The following is a 10,307-nucleotide window of genomic DNA, read 5'->3' as shown; positions in this document are numbered from 1 at the left end:
TGCCATTTGTCTTCTTTACTCGTTCCACAGATTTTGGTTACAGAACATTGTGTGTTATTCATAAATCAAGAGCCAGGACCCTGGGCACTGGGGTGGGAGGGAGCAGTTACATCAAAGGTGGGTTTGAAAGTCGGTAATTCACGTGTTTGGAAGCATGCATCTAACTAAATGCTCTGGCTAGTGTTTAGCAGTGTGTCGTCTCCCTTTGGACTAGTACTGGTTTCATATGGGAGAATTCCTTTTTGCAAACCTAGTTAGGAGTGCTTTGTGGCACAATTAGAAATCCGTATCCTGTGACAGTCCAGTAACAACAGTTTGACATTTCCTCAATGCCTTACTCTCAGTTGCTTTTATTCACTAGACAAAGGCATGTCAGAAGGAGTTCTGAAAGTTGGCAGGAAGTTTCATCCTTTGTTTAATGATCCAGTTTCTCCCTCTGAATGAGTGGTCTCTAAACTTGAAAATGGCTTAGCAGCCCCAGCTTGAGGCTGTGTGTGTTTAATGTCATTGGAGGTCCTTGGTATTGGCCAAAGGGTTCCAAATCCAGAGGAAAGCTGCGTGTGCACATTCTAAGGCTCTCTGGTCAAAGACGGTCTCCAGAAGGGCCATGTAGACAGATTTTTATCATGAGAAAATTCCTGTTTGTATGACTTGATCACACAGGCTCGACTCCTTTACGTGTAGGGACAGATCTCAGTGTTACTCATCTCTCCTCTCACCGGTGTTAATCTCGGAAATCATCTGGCAGGAGGAAGGTTCTGGCCTAGACAGGCCCCTCCCTGACAGTCTGTGTGGAACTACTCACGCCCATCCCCCATCCTTTTGATTTCTCCTGGGTAAGAGTAAGCCTGGTGACCTCATTTCTGATTTCCCTTGGGGGAGGAGCATGAGTAGAACACCTGCACAGCCCTGCTGTAGAATAGGGAGTACCACAAGGTCCCATAAAGCAACGATGGTGACCTGCTCGGTCATACTTTTCCCAGAATCCCTTTTCCAAGTGAAAATCCACGGCTGTGTATTAGCTCAAATGCTTGGAGGTTTCCTTCTGCCTTGCCACACACCCCTTCTCTTTATAGTAGATCACAGAATTCAAACTACAGCAAAGACGGAAGGACAGGGTTCCTTGCTTAGGGATATAATAAACAATTGTTTCCATAGTGACATCAGGCAGGTGGGGTAGGTACCACAGTGTCCCCAGGGCTCACTGAGCACACATGGGTGGATTCACAACACAGGGAAAAACAACCCACACCCCAGTTTTTGGAGACTCCAGGGCTGGGTGTCTAGCCCAGTGTCCTGCTGAATTTGTCAACCAAATATTCCTCCATTTGTCAGGCTTAGCCACCTGGTCGTTTAGAAGCAGGGTTGAAATGCTTCTGGAACCAGCTGATAGTTTTCCTTTTGATAGCATAAGAAGCACAAAGCCCCTCTGAATCTCTGACCCATCTTTCCCCCTTTTTCTTTTTTGGAATAGAAAACAGTATCACTTAAAAAAAAAGAAAAAAAAAAAGAAAAAAAAAAAAAAAAACACCCTGGGCAAGCTGTGATTCGCAGCCAAAGAAGAAGTGTGAAAAGAATCTAGCATTTTGTTTCCTAGGGAAACAGCCCCAAAGTGGATGTGGATGCCAGAGTGAAGTGGGTCCTCTGGGGTGTCCTTTCACTGGAAGCCTCTAGAGGTCAGCACAGTATAAACAAAGGGTTTTCTAATGCTGAGGCCTCACACCCTCCTAGCTGGTGCAGCCTCGGGGTGGGGCAGGAAGGCAGTTGGCACCCAGGGCACAGGAGACAATGTGTTTCTTCAGAGCAGCGGGTTAAGCTCTGACTCCAGTTATTTTCTGCCTGTCTTTCTGGCCTATCTCTGCAGCTCCCACACCTATGTAGCCAATGGTCTGCTGGTTGACAGCTGAAGCGACAACTGGGTTGTTACATCTTGTATTGGGCGGACTCAGCTCCGGACTCTTTCCACTGCTGGTTAGCCTGGGGGATTTGCTACATTGTCTACACTGCCACTGTCAGTGAGGTTGGAGGAGAGCCTAAGTCAGGTCCTGTAGAGCCCGTGGGAGAGACAGATGAGGAAGGACCAGATGGGAACAGGTGACTACAAACTGCTGGACACCAGGACTCAAGAGTAAGGTGCAGAGCTCCAGGCAGGGATGTCTCAGGGAACGCACCCAGGACACAAACATGGAGAAAGGATATTGATGGAAAAGTCAAAATGTTCCCCGGACTCCCCATTTTAACATTTAGTAGCTTAGCAATTTGACTTGATTCATTACTTTTCAAAACGATGGCTTTTTTATTCCAATAAGTGCCGACTACATGGTATAGTTCCAGAATAGCCTGGGTGATTTTCCAGTTCTTTTTCTCATGAATTAAACAGTGCTAAGTGAGTAGATGCTAGCTGTATGTGCCTATTACATACTAAACCATTTAATTTTCTGTTAAAAAAAAAAAAATACAGGGTCTGACGTAGCCCAGCCTGGCCTTCGGCTAGCCTTTTAGCCGAGGACCTTGAACACTTGATCTTGACAACTTGTCCATTGCTGGGATTGTTACATCCTAAGTTCCTTTTAACTTTGTGCCTTTTCTCACTAGTTTTTTAATAGGTAGGTAGGTGTGTGTGTGTGTGTCTGTGTGTGTCTGTGTGTGTCTGTGTGTGAGTGTCTGTCTGTCTGATTATTGTCTTTTTCAAGATGAGGAAAAGGAGTCAGGGAGCAACTAAGTAATTTTCACAAGATCACACAGCTCGTAAGTGCCAGGACTGACTTTCAGATCCAGGCTACCTGGCCTCAGAGCTCTGCCCACAACTCCACTCTCCCCAGTATGGTGGGTTCTGCCTTCATTCTAAGCACCACCGGGGGTTGGGGGTGCACTTTTCATCAGCTCCCTGGGGCCTTATCATCGGATGGAACGTTGACAATGTTTCATCTTTGCCTCGCCCTTGACCAGATTAGCCTGCTGCTGGACACCATGAAAATGAATACAGTTTCCAATATTCTAGCCCTGGCACAGTCAAGCAAGCAGCTGGAAGAAAGGACTCTGAAGAAGATGCTTAGACCTGGTCTATGCTGAGAAAACAGCTTGCTTGCCTTCCTCTCGGTCCTCTGCATGGTCCTTCACCAGGACATGCAGGTGCTTTTACCTGCTTTTCCTCTTGATGAGGGCTTTTACTCCAAATCCCCCGAAGCTTTGCACACAGAGATCCAAGCCCTCAGTCAGACAAAGCAGAGAAGCAGGAAGAAAACTCTGCCCTCCGTCCTTGGTCAGGCTCCGTCCTTGGTCAGGCTCAGTGGACTTGACCTGTCAGACCTCGCAGTGTGCCTAGACTCTCCCAGGTGTCGTCCAGCAGGCCTTCTAGCACCTTGGTTCCCCAGTGACAAGAGCACGTTTGTGGTTTTAAGCCTTGTGCACAGGCAGTGGGAAGGCATTTCTCTTGTTTTGGTTTGGTTTGTTTTGGTTTGGTTTTTGGTTTTTTAAGACAGGGTTTCTCTGTATAGCCCTGGCTGTCCTGGAACTCACTCTGTAGACCAGGCTGGCCTCGAACTCAGAAATCCGCCTGCCTCTGCCTCCCAAGTGCTGGGATTAAAGGCATGCGCCACCGCCACCCGGCAAGGACACCATTTCAAGCTGCATTATTTTCCCCTTTGAGCTGCATGAGAGGTTCAGTGCTGCAGATGCCCAGAAAGGCTGTTGGGACTCAAAACAGCTTTTCTTCCTTCTAGGGCCTTGGGCTTCCTGCTAAATTGCTATGGAGAATGTGCTAAGTCCCCAGCAATGTTTATCTGGCTCCTAAGATGGTGCACAGAGAGAGTAGAACTGGGAAGGCATCCCTAATGGAGAGCCACGGAGATGGGAATATTCTAAGGACCATAAGGGGGCCAGGTTTTTTGAGGGGACTGTGTCACAAAGTTACAAAGAAAGATTTCTTTTCTGGGTCTGACTCTTAATTCCCACAGAAATTTGGTCTTTTGGATCTTGGTTTCCTCTACTCAGAAAGATTAAGGGGACACTTGACTAGAACTATAACAGATCCTAAAATCAGAAACATGTACTAGGCATGGTGTACATGCCTATAAAACCTTGACTGCTTAGGAAGCTGAGGCAGGAGGATCACAAGTCAGGGCCACACAGGGCTCTATAATGAGTTATGAGTTTAGAACCAATATCACCAGTATGAATGTAGCTTTGTGGTAGAGCAGTTGCCTAGCACACAAGAGGTACTAAGTTCAGTACCTAGTACTGAATAGTTTTTAAAATAGAAAAAAAATCACAAAGAATCAACTTTAGCATGAGTTACTCAAATGGGCGAATTGAGTGCTTTCTGAGATCAGACCTGAAACCCTAGTAACTGGAAGTGACATTCATGTGACCCTCCCTCTGGCTCTGCAGCAACACTGAGATACAGTGCTAACCCGATCAGGTATGTCCCTGGCAAAGTTAGCCTTGGGTCTAGCTTTCACACCAGGATCACCCTCTCCCTATTCCTCTTACCCACTTTCCAGATATGGGCCTCATGGCTGTGGAGTCTACATCTGTCCTATCAGCCAGATATCCAGGAAGAAATAAGTTGGCATCTAAGCTGAGTATATAGCAGACCTTTGTATTGTCATTATTCCCTAAAGGGTACAATATGTCAGCTACATTATAATATTTGCGCAGTAGAGGCATTAGGAAAGATGTTCTAAGATACATGGGAACAAGCTCACAGCTTCTGTACAAATAGGCATCTGAAGGTTTGTTATTTGCCAGGCATTCTAAACAACCCACCCCAAGTCACAAGGGACAACTATAATTCAAAGTCCATTGTTCTAGTGCAGGCCAGCACTTAACCAAAACATGTCGTTCCTATCTCTAAGTGCCCTTAGTTTTCACACTGTACTTGGACAAAAAAAATCCTATATGAAAATGACTTTTTTTTTGGTTGGTTTGGGTTTTTTTCGAGACAGGGTTTCTTTGTGTAGCCCTGGCTGTCATGGAATTCACTTTGTAGACCAGACTGGCCTCAAACCCACAGAGGTCTGCCTGTCTCTGCCTCCCAGAGTGTTGGGATTAAAGGCAGGCATTACCATGCCAGGTGACTCTTACATAGCTGAGAAAAAGACAGAAGGCATGGCACCATACAGAGCCCAGCTATAGCTACACTGCTCTCTGGCACATGGGACAGGGCGGGAATACAGGGGCTGCTCCTCCAGAGGGTAGCCCAAGCAGTCTCATCCTCAGGACAAATGCACAGCCTTAAAGACTCACATCCAGTAGCCAGTTCAGGTGAGAATGATTCCTCCACAGAGAGTCAGCAATGGGAGGAATCCCATTCTGTCGCATCATATGAAGTAGAAGGCGGTGCCTGGGTACCAACTGGAGAGGGAACTCGGTTTTTAAAGCTGAGCATGAAAATGGGGAATAGCCACAGCACAGTATGCCTCAATTTATCCTCCTCAGCTCCAGAGGAAGCCAGCTTTAGCAGCAGCTGTGGAGAATGGCAGGAAGTTGACAAGCTGAGATGTTCAGGCAGCAGGAGGCTTGCCCCAGACAGTGATGATGTGCATAGCCCTGGCCCCAGTGGTAGCCTAGAGTCTGATAACTCTGAGCTTCTATTAGCATGTGATTAGTAGCCGGGATTGTCTGCTTTCCACAGCTATGGAGCCAAAAATGTAAGTGCATCCCCCAGCAGGGTGATTATTATTTAAGAGATCGTGAAAGCATGAACACGTGCCCTCTGCCTGTACAGATCTCAGTATTGTGGTTATTTACTGCACTCAGAATACACTTAGGAGACACTCCCAGCTGAGCATCAGACACCCTAGCCGGCGTGATTCGGGAAATCTTCAGAGTGAGAAGATTTGCTCAGTCCACAGTGGCCCTGGTGTTCAAAGAAGGGAAGCTATTCAAGTAAAGATAGCTCCAGTGGGCATCAGGCACCTGTCCAATCCTGTCTCCACGCCAGCACAAACTGTAGGAAAGATGAGTTCAAAAGTGCCCCCTCCCTCCGTGCATACAACTGGCTATCTATCTCTAAGACTTTTAGGACACAGAGAAGCTGCTTCTAGCTCTTCCTCCCCCATCCCTTCCTAGACACCCCCTCCCAGTAGCCTTCCTCCTTAACTTCCCCTTTTTTCTCCTGACTACATGTCTAGCAGTATTTTTACTTAATATTTCAAAAGATTTTAATGTTCTCCCCCTTTCATACTTGATATAATCTTAAACTCAATTTTCTTTAGTATTCATGTGTGGGTGAGTACGGGTACACATGTGTGAAGACCAGAGGGTAATTTTCAGGAGTCTGTATTACTTCCACCTTCCTAACACAAGGTCTCTCTTGTTTCTGCTATGCTGCATACTCCAGGCTAGCTGGCCCCGACATTTCTAGGTGATTCTCCCGTGTCTTAGATTTTTCTATTGCTGTGAAGGGACTCCATGACCAAGGCAACTCTTAAAAAAGAAAACGTTTAATTGGGGCTGGCTTGTAGTTCAAAGATTCAGTCCATTATCATGGTAGGAAGCATGGTGGCACGCAGGCAGACATGGTGCTGGAGAAGGAGCTGAGAGTTCTGTATCGTAGACCACAGGCAGCAGGAAGGGACAGTATACTGCTGAGTCTGGGTTTGAGTTTCCGAGACCTCAAAACCCATCCCTTAGTGACTCACTTTCTCCAACAAAGCCACACCTACACCAACAAGGCCACACCTGCCAATAGTGGCACTCCCTATAGACCTGTCGGGGCCATTTTTACTCAAACCACTAGATCCAGTCTCTAGCTCCCATCTCTGTGTAGGAGCGCTGGGATTATAGTGTGAGCCATTTTCATTTTTGTGGAGTTTGTGACCATACTCTGGTCACTAGGCCTGCTCAGAAAGCACCTTTACCAGCCAATCCATCGCACTGTGAGCATATTTCTATATATTAAATGATTTTTTGACCATCATAGAAACAGACAGTATCTGCCATCCTTGCAGTACCCGGTAGAAATGAGATTCTTAAAGCTTAATGATAATCTAAAGGAATTATATATTTAGAAATGCTCGATCAACAAGATGCCCACACAATTAGAGTGGCTACCCAATATCTAACCTTTTGATAGAATGTGCTACCCTGGACAGCTTTTGACCCATCTGTGGTTCTCCATGGCTGATAGCCTCCTTCTTCTCCTCCCCTTCCTCTTTTTCTCCCCTCCCCTTCCTCTCTTTCTCTCCCAGCTCAAAATGAGAAACCCAAATGAGCATTAAATATATAAGGAAAATGTTCACCACCTTTAGCCAGCAGGAAAATGTAAATCTGACCCAAGTCACAATGACTGATAGCAAATCCAAGGACAGCAAAGACTGTTGGAATGTGGGGAAGAGCAGCCTGTGTTCACTGATGGTAGGAGTATAAAATGATGCTGTCACTATGGAAGTCAGTGCAGAGGTTCCTAAAGTACTAAAACAGAAGGCCACATATATGCTCTTGGGACTCTAAGTGAACAGACCACAAATGTACACTTATGTCCATGTTTATTGCTACAGTATAGACAATAGCTAAGAAACAAGCCTAAACATCCATTAACAGATGAAGGGCCTAAAAACATGTGGAGATAAGCAAACAAAGTAAGCCAGATTCGGAACAAAACCATCTTTTCTTTTATATGCAGAATTTAGGGGTGCACGCATGTGGGTTCCTGTGTGCATGCGAGTGTGTGTGCGCGCCTGTGTATTGTTGGACCTAAAGATCCAAAAACGGGGAATGCCCTCCTGCAAAAACACCCACAGACGGAATTCACTGCAATAACATGAGGTTTATTGATAATAATAACCAGTGCACTGGGGTTCTCTTGCATGCAGGCAAGAAGAACCCCGAACTAAAGTTAAGGGCAGCTTATATACCATTTTTACAGAGTTCATAAGAACAGTTAATTACTTCTTAGACCATAAAGGATTTCAAACAGCCATTCCCAGGCCTGGTTTCTAGGTAACTCAAATTTGCACCTTATCTTTACAACAAAGAGAGTCAGTTTAAGTGGCTTCTGTTTACCCAGGTGTACTGTGTTAAGTCTCCTGATAAATTCTTATCTTGGGCCTTTTTTCCTGGAATGTTTGTTTGAGTCTTTGGAATGTGCTCTTCTCGGAATGTGCCTCGGGGAAGCTAATATCTGACCGAAACCCAAACTTAAGGATCTTTTAATTTTAAGTTCAAGCTGAGACCTGAAATTACATTCTTACAGTGTGTGTGTGTGTGTGTGTGTGTGTGTGTGTGTGTGTGCACATGTGAGTGCATGATGAAAGTAGAAAGAGGACTTGTGGGAAAGATGAGATCTTAAGGGAAGAAAGATGAGGGAGAGGAAAGACTATTGGGAGGAAGAGGACCAACAAGGGCAGAGGAGGATTAAGACAGAGTAAGATGACATCTATTTGTGGGATGCTAAGATGAACCTATTGTTTATGTTATCTTAAAAATAAATTAAAAGGCAAGATACACCTGAGCACGTGCCTGAAATCCCTGCATGCTGTTTGTTGAACCAGGAGGGCTGAGAGGCTAGCCTAGGTTATTTAAAGAACATACAACTAGCCTGGACTGTGTAGTGAGATACTGGAGAGAGGAGATAGGGGAATGGAGGAGAAGCAGGAGAAGCTGGAGAAGCAGGAGTTGGGGGGGGGGGGGCGGGGATAAAAAGAGAAAGAAGATTCCTCACCAGGCTGTCAGCTGGCTTGTGCATGGTGGTTTCTAGCAGAGATTGGAGGCATCCAGGACACCCATATTACTAGTCCTTCCCTATACTCTGCAGTGGAAATATGTAAGAGGGAAAGAATGAATGACGTCATAATCTAACCACCACATGTCTTTGCTGTTGTGTGGAGTTTTAACACCAGAGTGGTTGTGCCAAGCAATCTAATTGTGGGGACGATCATGGAGCCCCTGGGACCAGGTGTCCTTAGTGCGGACAGAAGATGGTTCTCAGTGGTCTTTGCAGCTTTAACTTCTGGGCATTTGTAAACAGAGTTCTCCATAGCCCTCCTGACAGCTGCAATCAGTTTTGCTTTCCTTCTCCTAAACTGTAACCTCTCTCCACCTACCACCCCCACTTCCTGCTACCCTCTCCCCTTCCCCACATTTGAACCAGTTCTGTGTGGAGGGGTGGGTCTCTTGGTGGCAGAGCTAAACCTGATTTCTTACTTCCCCATTCTTCAAAGATGACATTGCTGACCTCTTAAATACGGTAATTGATTATAGGAAGGGCCAAAGAGATAGTACATGACTCAATTATGAAAACAAAACTGGTGCTATTTCTCTGATAGGTAGGTCAGAAGCCTGTCTGCACACACCCCACAGACAGACTTTTATTTTATTTTATTTTATTTTATTTTATTTTATTTTATTTTATTTTATTTTTACAATCTGTTATTGAGAAGCAAGCTGAAACACCACCTAGCTAACTGCCGGTGAGCCCACCTAACCCATCCACCTGAGGAGCTGGACTCTTTAGAATTTTTGCAACCCTTTGCTTAGCACAGAAAAGAATATTCCCTCGGGTGTGGTTAAATCTTGTCCTAACCCTATGCTCTGAAACTGGAAGGACAAAACAAATTGACCACGTGCTCTTGAAAAGCTCAATTTGGAAGTTAGTGTTGGCAACTGCTGATGAACTTTTGGCAAAAGCAGGCTGGCGAGGTGCTCAGAGAATAAAGGTACTTGCTGCCAAGCCTGAGGAACTGAATTTTACATTGGGTTCCACAAGTAGGCCATCACAAACACACAGGTACACACACAAATGAGAGAGAGAGAGAGAGAGAGAGAGAGAGAGAGAGAGAGAGAGAGAGAGAGAGAGAGAGAGAGAGAATTTAGGGGCTGGAGATGGCTCTGGTTTAGAGCACTTGTTGCTCTAGCAGAGGCCTCAGATTAAGTTCCCAGCATCAATTTGGTGGCTCACAGCAATCCATAACTCCAGTTCCAAGGGACTCAACATTCTCTTCTGGCCTCTGTGGGCACTATGCATGTGTGGGTGCATAGGCACACGTGGGCAAAATACTCAGGCATGTAGACTAAAATAAAGAAATGCTAAAGAAGATAATTTTTGACAAAAGCAAACAGATACTCTGTCAGAACGCAGCCCACTTTCCCGGAGGGAAGTTCCCTGACACGGCTGGGGAAGGGAAGACTGTGGCTAATGGGTTGGGCAGAATGGCTACCAGGACATACCCTGTCCCTGATCTAGGATCTGTTGTCACAGTAACAACACTCCCGTGGATCTTCTGCAAATACAGCTTCTTACCGGGCATCTCAGTTGGCTATAATTTAGAGCAGCGACAGCAGACAGAGGTAGAAGCTGGGGAATC

Source organism: Arvicanthis niloticus, chromosome 15 (assembly GCF_011762505.2).
Source record: "Arvicanthis niloticus isolate mArvNil1 chromosome 15, mArvNil1.pat.X, whole genome shotgun sequence".
NCBI lineage: Eukaryota > Metazoa > Chordata > Mammalia > Rodentia > Muridae > Arvicanthis > Arvicanthis niloticus.
Note: the sequence above shows the minus strand (reverse complement) of the source record.